Source organism: Lytechinus pictus, unplaced genomic scaffold (assembly GCF_037042905.1).
Source record: "Lytechinus pictus isolate F3 Inbred unplaced genomic scaffold, Lp3.0 scaffold_20, whole genome shotgun sequence".
Lineage (NCBI taxonomy): Eukaryota > Metazoa > Echinodermata > Echinoidea > Temnopleuroida > Toxopneustidae > Lytechinus > Lytechinus pictus.
This window is the reverse complement of record NW_026974141.1, coordinates 8,262,051-8,279,933: the sequence shown is the minus strand read 5'-3', so window position 1 is coordinate 8,279,933 and position 17,883 is coordinate 8,262,051. Positions and strand designations below refer to the sequence as shown.

The following is a 17,883-nucleotide window of genomic DNA, read 5'->3' as shown; positions in this document are numbered from 1 at the left end:
GGGGGGGGGGCTCCTTATTTTCCAAATGAACAATTAAGGAGAGATAATGATTTACTTCTTCAGAAATTTATTTGTGGATATTTATTCATTAATCATTTGATTTATTTGTTTTCATTTTTTTTTCTTTTGTGATGTAGAGAGTCAGAGGTATCATTCGTTTTTAATTATTTTTATGTGTAAAATTTCATTTATTTATTTATCAATCTATATATTTAAATTGATTAATTAATGTATTTATATTTATTCATTAATAATTTAATTCATTTTTTTTCTTCTTCTTTTGTTATAGAGAGAGTCAGAGTTATTCGTTTTTAATTCTTTTTATTTGTGGAAGTTCATTTAATTTATTTATCAATCTATTTTAATTGATTAATTAATGTAGGCCTATTTGTATTTATTTATTGATCATTTAATTCATTTGTTTTCAGTTTTTTTTTCTTTTGTGATATAGGGAGTCAGAGCTAGGTATCATTAGTTTTTAATTCTTTTAATGTGTGGAAGTTCATTTAATTATTTATCAATCTATTTTAATTGTTTTATTAATGTATTTATATTTATTTATTAATCATTTAATTTATTTGTTTTCAGTTTTTTTATGTGATAAAGAGCGTCAGAGGTATCATTCGTTTTTAATTCTTTTTATGTGTGGAAGTTCATTTATTTATTTATTATCTATTTATTCATTTATTATATTTTCATCTTTTTGTTATCTGAGGTCTTATGTTGATACAGGGTCATACATTTCATTTATATTTCATTTATTTAAAGGTCAAGTTCACCCCAGAAAAAAATGTTGATTTGAATAAATAGAGAAATATTAAACTAGCATAACGCTGGAAATTTCATCTAAATCGGATGTAAAATAAGAAAGTTGTGATATTCTAAAGTTTCGCTTATTTTTCACAAAAAAGTGCACAACTCATTTGCATGCAAATGATACAGTTCCGGACTCGCTTTTTTTTTATTGTTTGAATTATACAATATTTCATTTTTCACAGATTTTACAATAAGGGCCAACGTGAATGAACCATATGTTCAGGGAGGAATTGTTTCACTTGACAATGAGAAGAAAATTGGAAAATATATTTCATATAATACAATACTAAAGAAATAGTGAGTGGATGGCGTCATCAGTTTCCTCATTTGCATACCGACCTGGATGTGCATATATAACTATTATTTTAAATTAAACTAAACTTCAAAATGTTATAACTTTCTTATTTTATCTGACTTTGATGAAATTTTTAGCGTTATGATCGTTCGATTTTCCTCTTTTTATTCAAATCAACTTTTTTGTTGGGGCGGACTTGTCCTTTAAATTAAACAATTGATATATTTGTTTGTATTAAACTTTTTTGTTTTATTTGATGTTAGACCATTGCAACCATTATCGTTAATTTATCTTTTTTTGCTTATGGATTTGATCTCTCTGTGTACCATATATTATTATACAAAATATATTTTGTTACCTCATTGAAGCCAATACGCGAAACGTTAGAAAGAGAGAGAGAGAAAGAGAGATGGCCTAATGCGCATTACTATTTCAAGTTCTCCTTCGTATTGTTTCACTTACTTATTCATTTCCTGGTTTATTCATATATTCATTTATTCGTTCATATTTGCACTGTTTTGGGAAAAGATGTTGTCTATCAATTGACACGATAGGCCTACCCTTCAAGGGGGCAGTTTATCCTGACGCAAAGTTGATGATAATCAAAGCAGAAACATAGAAAAAATATTCGTAACCTAAAGGTTTGATGAAAATGTATATTTTTATTGTCACGCATTTCGGTTAAGAAGTTCGATATTCTCTGATCAAATATTGCCATTCTCATACTTTAATTAGTGTTTATTATATGAAATAGTACTCTACTCATTTATGTTATGAATGTCTTGCTAAGATAAATTGTGAATGTCACTTTCACTTGCCCAGTAACCTACACAATCAAGGTATTAATGGATAATTTGTTTTTCTGTTCCAATCATGTAGAAGCGAAAACGGAAATCAGCCCCCTTAGTTTGGTTTTTGAAAACACAAAAACGAAATCACAACGAGAAAAACGTGTTGTCATTTGGCATTTGTATATAAAAAAAAACAGAAAAATGAAATTAGAAATACTTTTGTGCTTTATCTGATTTCTCATTCTAAATTTGTGTTTTTATATATAAAAAACAATCTCAGAACATGCCACGAATCGTGACCTCACTGTCAACTAAGTAATATGTACGATGCAACTGCATGACAAACAGCGCCTGTTGGATGTCGCCTAGCAACAGGATACTATGTGAGTGGTAATTAAACTACATGTAAATCAATGTAAAATAATGATATTTACAGATAAAGTGTTGAACAAGATGTCCCCCCCCCCTCTCTCTCTCTCTCACTCCTACATGTCAGCAGTGCTTAAAAACGTACCCTTTTCGTGTCGATATATATCAACAAAATTCTTCTCGAACTTAAAGCGCATTCGCATCCTATTTTCAAGTGTGAAAAATTCAGTTCGCGCTCCTCTTTCATATCTTGTTCATGCGTTACCGTAAAGTCCTTTTCCCATTTTCAGTTTAGTAATTAAATATTGAATAAACGTTTGCTGTTTAGGGTTAAAGAGAGCTTACCCAGTCAGCAAAGTATCTGGCCCAATATGGGGCCCATATTGGCCCAGATACTTTGCTGACTGGGTAGTGTGCTCCATTCATATAGCTTTTAACACATGGATTATAATTTTAAAAAAATGTTCAGTTATCTCGTTTAGTTCGGCCGTATAATCATGGTAGGCATATCTTGTTGGTAAAAATTAAATTAAAATGTACATAAACTTCCATAGCACAACCCCCCCCCCCCAAAAAAAAAAACACTCTTACCTCTTCCTCTTTGACTGGCCGACTATGGATTTCATGAATGGCAATGTGTCCGAACAGCCTGTATCCCCGCCCCTTTAAAAATACTGGACCCGTCAGTACCTGTGTGTATATTTTTTTCCTGACAAATTCAACCAGACAGACCACCAACTGTCTTCTCAAATTTGAGCTCCCCCCCCCCCAGTGGCGTAGCTAGGATTTTTTTCCCGGGGGGGCACTGGGGGTCCTTGCTTTTTCAGGGGGGGCACCGACCATTTTTCCGGTGTGTGTGTGTATGTGTCACAAGGGCGGATCCGACTTTCGCCAATAGGGGACGGGGCCCGAAATTATCTTCACCTATATCGGTCACTTCTTAGTTTTATTCTTATAAAACAACATAAACATGAAATAATCTCATAAGCCTGATAAAAAGTGCGAGCGCGAAGCGCGAGCGATTTTTTTTTTACTTTCATGTATTTTTAATTTAATTTTCTGGGCAATGTTATGTGTGATCCTGAACAAGATTCGTATGTAACTAGATGGCTACTGCGAACGCCAAGCGCGAACAGAAATTTTTATCAACTGTTCTAGCATTATCGAAAAGGGACCTGTTTAGGACTGCTTACAGTTACCCACGAAGACGGTATATATTTCGATAATGCGAGTGCGAAGCGCGAGCAATTTTTTTTTTACATTCCGACCAAAAAAATGGTCATTATGTAACTAAACAATTCATGCGAGCGCGAAGCGCGAGAGGAAGAAAATTGAGAGTTTAGACCTAAAAGCGGGACATTCTATTCATATTTTGTAAATCATAAATAGAATATAGTTAATTGGGTATCATTAATAATGCGATCGTGAAGCATGAGCAGACAATATTTATTATTGATATTCTGATGTGAAACTGGATAATTCAAGTACATGCCTACATTTTAAATAAAGAACATGCAGGCTATCGCGCGTGTTGTAGATGTAGACCTAGAATCTGGGCATTCTGAATACATTTGTTTAATGGAACATTATGGAATACACGTAGACAATATGAACTTCGCAAATCAAACAATGGGACCACGCAGCGTGAGCTTAAAATGCTGATATATGTAGACCATAAAACGGACATTTTACAGAGCACTTAAATTTGTAAATGAAAAAAAAAATAATGAAAGCTCGATGTCGAGCTAAAATATGTTTTGCATATTGACTTCAAAACTTGCTCCATATCAGCCTATTGAGCAAGATATGAATCTCATCGAACAGGCAATTCTGGCGCGAAGCGCCAGCAAAAATTTTATATAGTAACATAAAAAGATTTGTTTTTTTTATTACATTATTTCATTCACTCGTCTTCCTCTTTTTTTCTTCTGTCTTTCTTCTTCTTTTCCTTTTTCTTTTCCTTTTTTCTTTTCTTCTCCCTTTTTTCTTTCCTTTTTTTTTGCTCTGCCAATTTTTTCTGGGGGGCACCTGGGGGGGCACGTGCCCCCCAGGCCCCCCCGTAGCTACGCCACTGCCCCCCCCCCCCCCCGCTACGAAATCTCGGATCTGGGGGACGCATTAAACTCCTGAAATAAAATATCACAGAAAGGGAAATAGTAGAATAATTCGTGCATAAAAATAAATTATAAGAACACATTGAGACACTTTTTCCGAAATTATTAAATCTTTTAATAAAAACGAGAAATCGGGGGGGGGGGGCAAGGGTGTATGAATTAGTAAATAAATGAATACCATATAGGCGAAGAAAAAATGCGATATTTGGATGGTGAATTAATGAAATGACGATCAATCAATATTTTTTTAATGAAATTTTCGGCATATTATGCTCAGTGAATTCTACTCTATTTATTAAGCTATAAATACTTTCAACCCGGACCATCCATTTAGGTTTTAAAATGAATGCAGGAAGAGAAAATAGGTTAGCTGTAGAAATACTGGCATATCAATGAACGGTATAGCTTTTTAAAAAACAAAAGGTTATTAAGGTTAAAAAAAAGTACTTTGAAAGAAGGGCCTACTTTTATACGCAAAATGAATAATATACATAATGATAGGCCTATCCCCAATTGCCGGGGGGGGGGGGGGATAAGTCTCAGTAAAATATAGATTAATTTAATTAAGTGTAGATATCCCTCAAGCAAGAATGAAATTGACCAAAAGAAAATTAATAAATCTTCCCCGAATGAATATACCTATTTGTTTTCTTTTTCGAATTTAAATGGATGAAAAGTGGGGAGGCGGAGGAGGCATTTATGAAAGGAATGAAAAAAAACCCCAAATATACACAGGAAGCCAGATGAGTGATTCAATATTGAATAAGAGAAGAAAGCTGATTTAAAAAAAATATTGACTATACTTACATCCAGGTGATTATAAATAGATATATGATACATGAATGAATAAATGGATTCAATCGCAGCATTACGTCAAGTGAAATATTGGGGAAAAATCATTTACAAGAACTATGTAATTTGATTATTGATGACACCTCCCCATAGGCGGCGGAAGCGGGGGGGGGGGGGGGGGACAGGTCCCCCCTAAATTTGCGGTGGGGGGACGGTCCCCCCTAAAATTGAGGTTGATAACCTTTATGCACCTCCCTCCCCGCAAAAAATATAATAAAAATGAAATGCAGGGGGGCTCCAAGTTATTTTATAATAATAATATCATAATAATGAACTTCCACACATAAAAAGAATTAAAAACGAATGATAACTCGATCTGACTCTCTATATCACAAAAGAAAAAAACTGAAAACAAATAAATTAAATGATTAATGAATAAATATAAATACATTTATTTATCAATATAAATACATTTATTTATCATACATATTAATCAATTCAAATAATAGATTGATAAATAAATAAACGAAATTTCACACATGAAAATAATTAAAAACGAATGATACTCTGACTCTCTACATCACAAAAGAAAAAAAAAACTGAAAACAAATAAATTAAATGATTAATGAATAAATATAAATATATTTATTTATCAATATAAATACATTTATTTATCATACATATTAATCTATTAAAATAGATTGAAATAAATGAACTTCCGCACATAAAAATAATTAAAACAAATGATACCTCTGACTCTCTATATCACATAAGAAAAAAAAACTGAAAACAATAAATGATTAATGAATACATTAATTAATCAATACATAATTAATCAATAAGTTAATAACTGTAACAACAAATAAATAAATCGACAGATGAATTTTTGAAGAAGTAAATTATTATTCTCTCTCCTTGTTTATTTGGAAAATAAATTGGAGCCCCCCCCCCCGCCCCTTACAGCGCCGCCCATGATATCCTTTCCTTGTTTATTTGGAAAATGAATTGGAGCCCCCCCCCCCGCCCCTTACAGCACCGCCCATGATATTCTTTCCTTGTATATTTGGAAAATAAATTGGAGCCCCCCCCCCCGCCCCTTACAGTGCCGCCCATGATATTCTTTCCTTGTTTATTTGGAAAATAAATTGGAGGCTCCCCCCCCCTCCCCCGGCCCCCTACAGCGCCGCCCATGATAATTCTCACCGGCCGGGGAAACAAGCCCCACGACCACGTTATTTTCCATTATATAATAGTGTAAGGGGCCCCGATAACGAGTATACTATATAGTCGTCATCCGAGCCCCACACACGTGCGAATGCTGTGAAAAGCGCATTGGACGGGGCCAGTTTCGCGACTATCTTAGGATGCAAGCTTAATATATACTCGTGATATAGGCCCCGCTACTGTGTTGGAGTGTCTGAAGTGCCGTAGTGCGGGGCCTATATAACGGTTATAGTACTATACTCGTGAAACAGGCCCCGCAAACGGACATTCAAAGCCATTCAACACAGCAGCGGGGCCTATATCACGAGTATATATAGTGAGCTGAAGTTAGCAACCTAGATATTGAGGTATGATCGATTACAATTTTTTTCTCGAGCGGGGCCTATATCACGAGTATGCCCGAATTTTAAATTCTCAGAGCTATCTCTATGCCTATGGCACTTTGCGTTACTGTACTAGAGATCTAATAATTCTAACTAACGTTAGCAATATTTCAACTTCAAATGTACATTTACCATTATTATCAATGACAAGACAAATGACATCAAAACAAGTTTGAATCAAAGACAAAATAAAATTAAATCATGTAAAAAAGTTGTAGCATTTTTTAGCAAGCCAAAACAAAACTTTAATGCCTGAAATAATGGCAAAGCCAAAGAGCGTTTGTTGCATGGTGGCGCTGTTCTCGCAAATAATGTTACACAAACCAAAGCCAATGATTGCGATGAAACGGGATTAAAAAAGGGGGCAAACTCGAAAATCGCTTTCATTTTGGGGAGCCATACAATGGCTAGACCAAAAGCTTCAGTCTCTGTATTTTGGTTGTTCCGCTGAACTACGTTGGCTCCACTCACCATACATAGACTGAAGGGGATGGGGCCCCGTACCTACAGCCAACGTATAGTGAACTAGCGTTTTATAGATCGCGATTTAAAACTGTTTTTTAAGCAAAATTGAAAGTTTCATGGTTTCCATTATCAGGGAAATATAAATAACTTAAGTAATTGCATACCTTGGGCCGGAGTTATTGAAAAAAATCCTCTGGATGATTGAGAAATCTGTCATCTAAGACATTTTCACCTGACCTGACGGTTTTTCTTGCAAGTTGCCATCTTGAATGACGTCATTATCGTTATTAACTTAATGTCTCGAATCGATATATCGCGATTATAACTAGTACTAGTACTAGTATAACTAGTATCGTTTATCTTCGGTTTCGTTCGCATATGGAGCAGATCGTATAATATCGAAAGCAATATCGATATCACATTCGTGATTGTTGACGTTCGTTTGTAAATATTTTATAGTTTGGCTGCCATTTTGACCATTTTTATCGTGTTCAACCCAATTAAACATCGGTAAAGTATATTTTTCATGCCTTTTTCATCTATATCGTTTAAAGTATTTAAACATTGAAATATCAAGTTTTAAAAGTTTGTTGTTTATACATCCTTAGATTGTAAATTCGATGTGTAAAATTACATCAAACTTTGGACTGTGAATTGACAAAAGGGAGGGAATGAGAACACATGCGAGCCCACACGTACACCCTACCGTCGGTAAATGGGGATTACAGTAAAATGTCAGAAATTGTTGAAGAAATCCCCAGAAACGACGGTTATTCCTGTCTATACAATGGCATGCTATGCCTATGTATGACTGGAGTCACTTGAAATCCAGGCTTTTTTAGAATTGAATGTCATTGTTTTTAAAATTGGAATCTGGGTTTATCTTACAATATAGCCTAATGTAGAGGACTGTCATTGTGATGATATTTTCATCATATTTGACTTTGTCTTTTCATCAAAGAGCCTAGACACAGGGGCTATATACTAGACCTGTGTTTTGAATGTGGTAAACATTGATAGATTTCCCTAGAAAATCCACTTTAACCACGTTCATTTTGCAGGGGTGAGAGAGTTCAGATTTTTTTGTTTTGATTTTCAGCTTATTTTTGGCCTTTGTACAAAAAGTATGGGAGCTCTTTCTATTTCAGACTTTTTCAACACTTCAGCTTTTTTCAGACCTTTTTATTTGTGACCACTCACACCCCTGATTTTGGAAAAAACAGATTATTTATCGCGTTTTTTCACAAAAAGAGCAATCATTGTATCAATTTTCATTTGCCCAGTGCCACTCAAGGGTTCATTTTATGCGCACAGAAAAATCAAGCCATAGAAGTCGTGTGTTGTGGACACCAGAAATGGGATCACAGCATGCGCGACCCACTAGTTAGAAATCCACTGCCAAATGCGGTTTATGGTGCGAGGTTAGTATACTAATAGTAATAGTATACTAACCTCGCAATACGTGTGAGTGGCCCAGTGCAAGTATAAATTCAGTGCTCAAAGATTTTCATAATTTTCTAGAGCTGAATTCCCGGCCTATGCTCGTTCCCTCCCTTTGAAAGCACCCCCTATCGAAGGTCTGCCAAAATTTCTGAACCCTCCTTCCCCCTTTCGAGGGCTTTTTCTGCCTTGGAGACCCCCCTAAATCCAGAACACTGCTCAATGTACCCCCTATCTCAGGTGAGACCTTCCAACAAAAGGTCCGTACTTTACTTTTTCAAAATGAAATAATCCTGAATGAGCCTTCAAAACTAGCAGGAATTTCAGGATTTTGATCAATTTTTCTATGTTATTCAAGATATTTTATAACCCCCTTTTAAAATTTATCAGGAGTCCAAAGAGAGAGATAAAAAAAAAACCTTTTTAAAGAAATCTCCGGGTGAAAATACAAAAACACCCCCTTTTTTAAAATTCGCGGGCCGGACTTGTCCCGCGAAAAAGTACCCCTTTACCGGACATTTTGGGAACACGCATGCGGTCCTTCCGACCCCGGAGTGGGGGGGCCGGGGCTGAATTTGAGCAGTAAAGTGAATAGTTTTGCAGGTCAACGAGGAAAATCTTAATTTTCCAGTAGAATCTAGAATCTACAGCCTTTTGATCCCCTTTTCATGAGAAGAAACGATGGACTGAATCTGAATGATGTAGATGCACTGAGTCTATGCGTGAATGGTGTATAAATGTGTTTGAGATAATGTTGAGCTGTGGCATTTCAAATAGTTTGAAGATGTTGAATTGAAAAAAAAGATGGGAATGTTAATTCTAGACTAGTTAATTCATTGTTGGTGAACACATTTCATTCTTTAAAAAGAAAGCACCATTCACCATAGACAGGAATAACCGTCGTTTCTGGGGATTTATTCAACAATTTCTGACATTTTACTGTAATCCCCATTTACCGACGGTAGGGTGTATGTGTGGGCTCGCATGTGTTCTCATTCCCTCCCTTTTGTCAATTCACAGTCCAAAGTTTGATGTAATTTTACACATCGAATTTACAATCTAAGGATGTATAACCAACAAACTTTTAAAACTTGATATTCCATTATCAAAATACTTTAAACGATATAGATGAAAAGGCATGAAAATTATACTTTACCGATGTTTAATTGGGTTGAACACGATAAAAATTGTCAAAATGGCAGCCAAACTATGAAATATTTACAAACGAACGGAGAGGGCGTCAACAATCACGAATGTGATATCGATATTGCTTTCGATATTATACGATCTGCTCCTTATACGATACGATACACTACACGAAGATAAACGATACTAGTTATAATCGCGATATATCGAGACATTAAAAACTTAATAACGATAATGATGTCATTCAAGATGGCAACTTGCAAGAAAAACCTTCAGGTCAGGTGAAAATGTCTTAGATGACAGATTTCTCAATCATCCAGAGGATTTTTTTCAATAACTCCGGCCCAAGGTATGCAATTACTTGAGTTATTTATATTTCCCTGATAATAGAAACCATGAAACTTTTAAATTTGCTTAAAAAACAGTTTTAAATCGCGATCTATAAAACGCTAGTTCACTATACGTTGGCTGTAGGTACGGGCCCCCATCCTCTTCAGTCTCTGTATTGGTCAGTGAGCCAACGCAGTTCAGCGGAACAACCAAAATACAGAGACTGAAGCTTTTGGTCTACATTCACCACAGACATTTTTGCACAACATTCACTGTCGCCTGCATCATGGGCAAAATTCTAAAGAAATGGGTTTGAAACAATGCATTTTGCAAGATTTCACTTCTGACTTTGCCCTATATTCGGGGTAACTGCACATTCCATGATTACATCATCACAGTAGATGGCATATCGTTGTAAAGAGGGATAATGAAGCATTCCAATCATACAAATTTCACCTTTGTAGTTTCAGTAAAAAAAAATAATAATCACCCCTCAAACTTGACTTGCAGAGTTAAAGGAGAATGAAACCCTTGAAACCAGCCGAATCCATATCAAAGAGAAAAATCAAAGAAACATATTGTTGAAAGTTTGAGGAAGATTGAATGAATAATAATAAAGTTATGAGCATTTGAATATTGAGATCACTAATGCCATGTAGTTCCTCCCATTGGCAATGCGACCAAGATCTGTGATGTCACACACGTACAACTCCCTCATTACTTTAGTACTTATTTCACTTATATTCTCACTTTTATAGAGTCTATCACAAGGTGAGGTGTTCTCTTTATGAGAGGACAAGTACAGAGGTTTCACAACATTATATCATTGATGAATCGTTTGTCATATGATTAGAATGAGCAAAAAGAGATGTTTTGGGGTATATTTTCAGTGTCAAAAAGGGGAGAGTTGTTCATCAGTGACATCATAGATCTTGGTCGCATTGCCAATGTGAGGATCTCCATAGCATTAGTGATCTCGACATTCAAATGCTCATAACTCTTCTATTTCTAGTCCTATTTTACTCAAACTTTTGTTGATCTTATTCTTTGATTTTTCTGCTTTCACAAAAGCTAACTTGCTCCAAGAGTTTCATTCTCCTTTAAGTTGCATCTTCCATCTCTCCTTTCCTGTTCTGATAGCTTTCTCACTTTCTATTGAAAATACAATTATTTTTTTAAAAGTTGAATCTTCAGTCACTCTTTCTATTTCACTCATCCTTCTGATACCTTCCTTACTTTATATTTAATTTTATTTTGCATATTTTTCCATCTTCTGTCTAAAAAGTAGACAACCATAGTCTACTTTATTAAGTCTCCAACTACAAAAAATTCAAGTTTCATCCATAATTTTGTTCAGCATTCAAAAGGGCAAACACTAATGTTTAATAATCCAATAATTGACAATAATTGTTTATTTGCTATTTATATTCATACTTTGTAAATGTAGTAAGACATAAACAGCAATCAAAATTTGATAGCATTATAGAATGAATTTACTGAAAAGTTGCCAATTTGCATTTTTAAACCATGATTTTCTTGTTTTCATTATATTGCCAATGTAGAATGAGCAATGATTTATAGCTTAAGTTAAACGGCTTTTATTCAAGACCAACACCAGATACATGTACTGTACTGGGAATGGTATCATTTTTTTTTAAGAGTACATTTTTGCTCTTTCCAACAATATTCCATTTTAATTGCTAATATTCAGGACAATGTGAGTTTGCAAAAGAAAAAGGAGGCAATTTAGCCCCAAATGATCAAAGTAGACCTGGAAATTACAAAAAGGAGCCTTATAGACCAGTTCGTAGTTACTTCATGGACAATTTTGGTCAAATGACCTTTCATTTCTTTCATTAAGATAGGTAGATTTCAAAGCAAGATATTACGTATGCATGCCTTACATAGCGGGATGAAGAAAATGAATAGACCAGGTGACTAGAATAGCACATCAATGAACACTCTATGAAGTTATTTGTTGCATTTCTACTTTGAATGCATACTAGAGGATGTTGTACAATGTACTTGGCAAACTGTGAAATATACCAGTCATTCGTGGACGCATTTTTTTTGTGGATGTGAATGAAAAACACAATTCAAAAGAATTATACATGTATATGAATAATCAAGACATCGAATTTGGTGCTTATCCAATTAAATTTTAAACCACCATGTCACTTTAGTACAAATGACCTTCCTCTGATCATGCGCAGAGTGGAACTACGAACTGGCTTATTAGAAATCCCCATTCATAACATAAAGCTTATTATCCAATGATGCAGATGTATGCAGTTAGTTTTGAAAAGTAGCCCCCCCCCCCCAAACAAAAAAAAAATAATAATAATAGTAATTAATAATAATAAAATGAAAAAAAAATAAAAAACAAAATAAAATAAGATGAAAAAAATTGATGAATGAATAATAAATAAGTGATAATAAATAAAAAGATAAAAAAATAGAAATTTTTTTTGGTCAGACTTAGTGATTGAACAATAAATTTACTGAAAAATTTACCAATGTGAATTTTTAAGCAATAATTTTGTTGCTTTCATCTCGACAATTTATAGTGTAAGGACTACATGTAGCTCGAGTTAAAGAACTTTTTATCAGAGGATACCAGATGCTGTACTGGGAATGGTATCATTTTTTTGGTACTTCTCTTACGAAACCATATTCCATTTGTAATTTGTTAACATTAAGGATAATGGGAAAATGCCAAAGTATCTCCTATATAAAAGGAGACTGTAAATCTATGGGTTAATTAATTCCAGTTCCACCAGCAATGCCATTGTGTGCTCTATTAAAATTTCTGAAGGAAAACGGTCTGTTATCATAGACTATGTCTGGCAGCTGGCCAGGAGAATGCTTTTTGATCACTAGACCATCGGATCAACTTTTGAAATTATCCTGGCATTTCTGGTCTGGTGCACCAGAACAAAAAAAAGGAGAAAAAAAATCAAGGCTGTATTAAAATCTGATAAATTATTTAATAGTAGAGCGGATTAGCCGAACAATTGTGCAAATTTTGACTAAAGCATGAAACTTTCACAAGTATAAGTATATGCCCTAAGATTTATTTTAAAGATGGGAGGTAAATTTTAGAATGCCATTTTCGGCCGTTGCCATGGCAACGGATTAATTTCTCAAAAATGACATACATTCCCATGTAAATGGTAAATAAACATGATATAGATGACCAAAATGATAATTTTTAAGCTCCCAAATGAATATATATAAAATTTAGAAACATTCAAAATTAACAAGATAGTTCCAATTGGTCCGTTGCCATGGCAACGACTTGTTTTTCCCCAGAAAAATAAAAAAACTGATTAAAAAAACGTTGTAGAATAGGATTTATCTTTAATTTTCCCTAATTTTACAGTGTTGAACAATGATATTTTGGTTGCTCAATGTATAAACTACATCTCAAGCCGTTGCCATGGCAACCAAATAACATCAATTTACACAAATTAAATGGTTAAGAAGACAATGGACAGGTGGAAAATACAACTGGAAATGACTTAATCTGTATGCTTAAGTTTTGACCCCCTCATTTGAACATAAAATACAGAAAGTGTTCTGCAGGAGTTCTTTATAAAGATAAAACATTATGTTGCCTTGGTAATGCTTGAATTAAATTTAAAAAACAAATGTTGCAAAGATCCCGTTGCCATGGCAACAGCATATTTCCCTCTAGAAAGGTAAAAATATTGATAAAAATGTAGAATACGATCATCATTCCATTTTCAATATTTTTAAGGAACTAATAAAAATATATGTTTGTGACTGCATTTATAAATATAACATCTTAAGCCATTGCCATGGCAACCAAATAACATCTAATTAAAAAAAATCAATGACAGGGATGACAGGGTTATGGATAGGTGAAAAATCCAATGAAAATAACTTTTATGCATAAGTTTTGACCTACTCAATTAATTTAGGGGAAACAGTATACAGTGAGTGTTCTTCATGAAATAATTAGAATGATAATTAGAGTAACACTTGGATTAAATTCTTTTTAAAATGTTACAAAGGGCTCGTTGCCATGGCAACAGCTTATTTCCCTCTAGAAAGGTAAAAATATTGATAAGAATTTAGAATACAGACATGTATGATCATCTTTCCATTTTCAATAATTTTAAGTACTAATCGAGATATATATATGACTAAATTTATAAATATAACATCTTAAGCCATTGCCATGGCAACCAGATAACATCTAATTAAAAAAACATGGATGACAAGGATATGGACAGGTGAAAAATACAATGAAAATTCACTTGATGTGCATCACTGTATGCATCAGGATTGACCTCAATTAATCTAGGGGAAACAATACAATGAGTGTTCTGCATGAACTAGTTATCATTCTAAGAATGATAAACATTGAAGTTGCCTTGGTAATAATTGAATTCGATAAACATCAACGTTGCAAATGACCTGTTGCCATAGCAACTACTCATTTCCCCAAGAAAAGTACCAGTTTTGATCAGAAAATCTGTAGAATCTCATTTTTTCCTTTCATTTCCCCTGATTTTAGGGTAAGAATGGATATGTTTCCTGTTAACATTCAAATTATAGCTTAAGCCATTGTCATGGCAACCAAATAACATCTAATTTGAAAAAAACAACATGGTTGACATGATAATGGACAGGTGGAAAATGCAATCCATTAACTCAAGGTTTGACCCAGTCAATTAATTTTGAACAAAGATTACAGTGGTTCGCATTAGTTCATTAGAATGATAAAATTTGAGGTTGCCTTGGTAATGCTTGAATTTAATGATAAATATCACTGTTACATATAGCCCGTTGCCATGGCAATGACTCCTTTTTTTCCCGAATAAAGTACCAAATTTGATCGAAAAGCAGTTTAGAATCTGCATTTTGTCATAAATTTCCCCTAATTTTAGAGTGCAAAGCATTATGTTTGCTGTTGATATACAAATAACTTATGCCATTGCCATGACAACCAAATTACATCTAATTCCAGTGGCTTAATGTGGTTTCTATGCAATGGTTTTAAGGGTGAAGTAGTATATTGTGACTAGTTACAAGGACAGCCAGTGGTCTGATGTGTCCAAGACCCTGAGACAGCTTCCAAAAATGGAGTTTGAAATGGCTGTTGATATATAAATGGACATAGCTTATTTCATATCCGTCTGGGATATATGATTTGGTGTCTAGACCATGGTTTCCATGGTCAAGTAATACACTATGACAAGTTACACGGACAGTCAGTTGTCCAGTATATTTAAAAAATCCGAGATGGCTTTGAAAATAGAGTCTAAAATTGTTGTTGCTGCATTAAAAAAACGTAGATTGTTTAATAGCCTGGAATAAGTTTATGCCATGGTGAAATGTGTCAAACTATACATTAGGACAAGTTACAAGAACACTCAGTGGTCAAGTATGTCAAAAATCCAAGGTGGCTTCAAAAAATGGATTATAGAATAGCCCTGTTACTAAAGAATTGACATATTTCGTGTAATATCTGCCAAGGGCATATTATTTTGATATCTAAACCATGGTTTTAAAAGTCAGTAAATACATCATGACATGGAACAAGTTACAAGGACAGTGAGTAATCCAATATGTCTAAACATCTAAGATGGCTTCAAACAATCGGGGTTTAATTGGAGTCTGTTGCTTAAAAATTGACATAGTTCATTGAAAGTCAACCAAGGAAAAATGATTTTGGTGTTCAAACTTTGGTTTAAAGTTTCGAAAAATACGTTTAGACTTGTTACAATGATATCCAGTTGTCCAAATTGCCTAAAAATCCAAGAGGGTGACCAAAATGGAATCTAAAATGACTTCTATCACTCAAAAATCATCAGAGTTCATACAACCTGTGAGAAACATCTTTGGTGTCTACACTGTGGTATGAAGGGTCCACTATTACATTAGGACAAGTAACAAGGATGGTTAGTTTTCAATTTTGTCCAAAATCCAAGGTAGATTCTCACAAGTGGATATCATATCCACTTCAACGTAACAGTCGTCATTTTTTAACCCATTCATTGATGCCATCTTGGATTTTCAGGCAAAATGGACATCTATACATCATTGTAACCAGTCCCAACGTATCATTTGATCCTTGAAATTCTAATGTAGACACCAAAATAACATCCCCAGGAGTATTTTTTAACGTACTATGTCCACTTTTAAGTAACATTAAAACCCCCATTTTTCAAACAATCTTTGAATTTTTGGACACAATATTGACACCTGACTGTCCATTCAACTTGACACAATGTACAGTATTAGTTGACCCCTGAAACACTAGTGTAGACACCAAAATCATACCCCCAATGTGCATTATTAATGAATTATATGTCCATTTCGAAGTAACAACAGTCAATTTAGACCCCATTTTGGAGGCCATCTTGGATTTTTTAACATACCAGTCCATTGGTTGTCCTTGTAACTTGTTCTAATGCATTAAACCATGGTTTTATGATGATGGTTTAGACATCAAAATCATATTCCCCAGACAGATATTGAACAAACTATGTCCTAATTTATTATTTCACTTTTGAAACTATGGTTTAGACACCAAAATCATATCTCACAGGTGAATATAAAAGGAGTTATTCCACTTTTAAGTATCAGCAGCCATTTTAGAATAGTTTTTGGAAGCCATATTGGATTTTCGAATACACCTGACTGTCATTGTAACTTGTACTAATATTGTTAGACTCTTGAAACCAATGATTTACTCTTGAAACCAATGATTTAGACACCAAAATATTATCCTCCAGGCCAATATGAAATGAGCTATGTCCGCTTTAGTTATAAGCAACCATTTTAGATTCAATTTTTTGAAGCCATCTTGGATTTTTGGACATTCCAGACCACTGGCTTTCCCTGTAACTTGGTCCAATGTACTACTTGATCCTTAAAACCAATGAATAGAAACCAAATTAAAGCCATTTTATCAAGTAATGGATGAATTGTGGATTTTTAGCCTATGGCACCCACTGAGGGCACCATCTTGGAATACCCTTGCTTAAATTATTTTTAACCTTTCAACCAGTAAAGGTATTTTTTATTTTATTTGACGAGTCTACTTTTCATGTAAAATAACCAGTGAATAGATTACACTTGGCGTTGAATAGATTCATATGTTACTTTAAAAATTATCACAGTATTACAAAATTTTCTTCTTCAAAATCAGCAGTGCAATTTTGAGGGGGCCAGATATGACATATCAAGCAAAATTTACTTTAAAATGTTCTCACCGAGCCAGCGACAGAGCAAAAATTTCCAAATTTTTCCTTTTTGGTATATTATTCGTAAAATAATCATATTTTATCCATCTCTCTTTCACTGTCTCTGTATTCTTTCTTGATAATGATTTTTTTTCTTTTTTTTTGGGGGGGGGGGGAGACGGGTTGCAAATTCCCGGGAATTTTCTTGATGGAAACTTTCCATGGGAATAAACGTGACTTTTGTGGGAATTTTTTTTTTATTTTCGGCAATTTTCATGAATTTTTAAAGAAATTATGGGAATTTTCACAAAGTAACGATTTTCTGACATTTGTATGCAGGGATTAAAAGGTGTATCCTGGCAGATGATGCCTAATAGTGCTTTGCTATCATATTTCAAGCCAAGTATGCTAAAACAGTCGAACAAGGAAGGATTTCATGATTTCATGATCTCCATGTAAAAGTTGATTTACTGTATTTACCTTGATAAGGATATCAAGACC

The 17,883-nt window shown here is 34.1% G+C and overlaps 1 protein-coding gene across 1 annotated transcript in view; it reads left to right on the top strand.

Moving 5' to 3' along the window:
• The first annotated feature begins 2,180 nt into the window (after positions 1-2,180).
• The window catches only part of LOC135157820 (protein-glutamine gamma-glutamyltransferase K-like), a 46,839-nt gene continuing 31,136 nt past the window's right edge, over positions 2,181-17,883 (top strand). The window contains exon 1 of the mRNA XM_064114773.1: positions 2,181-2,285. The gene's annotated coding sequence lies outside the window, so the exon portion shown is untranslated. The remainder of the gene's footprint in view (positions 2,286-17,883) is intronic.